Below are 3,026 nucleotides of genomic sequence, written 5' to 3'. Positions count from 1 at the left end.
CCCCCCCTCCTAAGATGTTCTGCCAAACAGGGCACCCTATAGGGTTAAAATAATTCTTCTAGTTTGAAGTCCTTAATGTTTTCATGGCTCACCACCAGGTTAACTGTTTTCAAACCATTGCTGAGTGAATAAGTTGCTCATGTGACACGAGGCTGGAAAGCCTTGGTTCTCCTTGGTTCTCCTTGGTTCTCCTTGGTCCTCCTTGGTTCTGCTTGGTTCTCCTGACTCGATGGACTAATTCAGTGATCAGATACAATCATCCACCGATCAACAATGTCTCAATAATAACCTTTTTCATTGATAAAAGTCCTGACAATCCAGATCAGTAAAAGCAAGCACAAAAATTGTTTCTATAGATTGTTCTCCTCAGCCCGGAGGAACCATGGCACGGCCCGAGTTGTGGAGTCTGAGTGACAGACGCTGCTCCACCCACCAAACCTCCACCTGAGGCTCATCAAACCTTGAAAAGCCCTCAGAGCTTCAGCAGAGAGGCCATCAGGGACTCAGAGGCTGTTTGGTTGATCATTTCAGGCAGCAGGATGACCCATAGGGTCAAAGAGACAAGGAACCCAGGCACGACATTAGAACCCTTAGATACAAGAAACGGGTTGGTGGGCAGCTGGAAACTTATACTCCTTACATTCAGTTACTTCTTCCTCTGAGTAGGCAGGTTTTATCCTCTTCTCAGCACTCATCCAGGACCATGGCTGACCCAGCAGAGCCAGTCTGAGGATGGTACTGAACCAGTCAGTCAGGAGCACTGATGTTCCTAATATCTGCTTCTCATTTGGATCATTGAGGTCTGGTTTGTCCCCTGATGGTTTGGACAGCCTGTTGTCTGCATGAGGACTAATTTACTGATTTTAGGTAGAAATTTAACATTAAGTTCAACTAAAGACGTTTGTCCTACAGCATGAGAGATAAACAGATCAGGAGATTCTCTGCTGTGAGCTCGAAGCTCCTCCAGAGTCCACCTTCAGTTTTTGGACCAGGACTGGACCAGACACCAGGCTGTGGTTCTCTGTGAGCTCCAGTCCCCTGCAAGCGTCTGTTTAACCAAAACCTGCAGTAAAAATCAGAGTTTATCTCCAACCCAGGAACATTTAGACTCGTTCTGTTCGCTCAGAAGAGACTAGAATGAATCACTGAGACCTGATGGCTCTAAAGCAGCTCTTTTGTTTATATACCACAGAGAGCAGTTTCAAGGTCATTTCCCCTCAGATTTGTTGTTTTTCCAGCAGGATTTAGGGTTTCCTTAAAGCTCCTTCCCTCCATGTCTTCATTTATATCATGTTTAAAGAATCCAAGGCTCCTCCTCTGTGAAACATCCCTGCTTTACTTTTCAAAGTTAGGAATAAATATCTCTTCAGCTAAAACACGCTCACTTACAGAACACCATTAAGAGCATTATTCATGTCATGAACCTAAATCATTAAATGGAAAACCTCCCTGGAGGACGCTCAGGCTGGATCTTTATGTAACTCATCTTAAAGCGGCGTGCGCGGCGCCGACACTTCACAGGGATGAAACCGCTGCTGCGTCTGCAGGCAGCTTTGATTGTGGAGGTCAAACCGAGAGCAGCAGGTTCATGCTCCCCTTGATGTTGCTGTAACATGATGTAACAGCGGGCCTCGATTGCTCCCGTGGGTGCTGGTGAGCCAACTTAATGGACCGCCACTGCTGGCTTCAAAGACTCGGAGAGGGTGAGGAGGAGGAGAGGTGGCGAGGAAGAGGAGGCGTTAGAAGAGATGTCAGATGATTCTTTTAGCTTCTAATGAAAGACGGCATCATATGTTTGCTTTAATTGAACTCATTTTACTTTTCATTGGTTTATTTAATGATTTAGTTTTATCAGCTGCAGAAAGCTTTGTTAGAACTTTAATTATTGACTGTTTTCTCCTGAGTTTAGTCCCGTTTCTGCGTCAGAAGCTGGTTATTCAATCGGATCTATTGCTCATCCAGTAAATAAAAACCAACGATGGACTAAAGTCATCTGTGATCCTTGGAGACTTGGATCAGCAGCAGCCAAACTGTGTAAACAGTTCTGAGGGGGGAAGCTAATGGACGATAATTAACGGTACTTTCAGTAGAACATGCTTCATGCTGCTGTCAGAACCAACGAGTCAGCTCGGGATTAACGAGGGCAGTCAGGCGTCTGACTCTTCCTCCAGATGTGCACCTCTGGACTGTTTGTGTTCTCCAAACCTCGGCAGCAGAGAGAGGAAAGTTTCTGCCTCGTTATGTTGAGACTTCTGTCAGCCTGAAACTCATCGGAGCTGAGGGGTCTGCTGTCTGATGTGGCCACTCTATTAAACCTGAGCGAAGACCAGGGACTGATGCTCGTCCAAAGTCTGATTCAATTTAAAGCACCTGAACTGATTTCCCGCGGTTCTGTCACTGGATTACAATCCCAGGTGGTGGAACGGATGAAACGGGTCAATAAAGAGGAACAGAATAAATCTGTGAGAAAACTGGAAACAGGAATGAAAGGGACAGAGTTAGAGGAAGTGAGGAGGAAGAGGAGGCGCGTGGCTGAAAACCACAGAGCTGTTCTGTGATCAGGGCGTCTTTGATCCGACGGCTAACTGCCCACAGACTCTCTCTGGTTCTGGCTTATCCGGGCCTTTCTGTTCCTCCAGCGTTTCTCCAACATAAAGCTTCCTTAGTTCTCCAGAACCGGATTCATACTTTTACCCTGAAACAAAGTGTGGACCCTCGAACAGCTGCTGGATGGTTGTTCCAGATGTTCTGACAGGGTCAAACTGGTTCTCACATCCAGATGTTCATGGTTCTGGTGCTGTAGGCTGACACAGACCAATAAGGATAAATAAAATCAAACTCTGTACATTTGCTCCCTGCAGGAAAAACTGAAAACTGCTTTAAATTCACCCAAAACCAGTCCAAAACAAAAACATGGTCCAAACAAGTCCACCGTCTGACAGGTCTGAAACTGGATCCAAAACCGGTCCAAAACAAAAACATGGTCCAAACAAGTCCACCGTCTGACAGGTCTGAAACTGGATCCA

The sequence above is a fragment of the Kryptolebias marmoratus genome, linkage group LG21, assembly GCF_001649575.2.
Source record: "Kryptolebias marmoratus isolate JLee-2015 linkage group LG21, ASM164957v2, whole genome shotgun sequence".
NCBI lineage: Eukaryota > Metazoa > Chordata > Actinopteri > Cyprinodontiformes > Rivulidae > Kryptolebias > Kryptolebias marmoratus.
Note: the sequence above shows the minus strand (reverse complement) of the source record.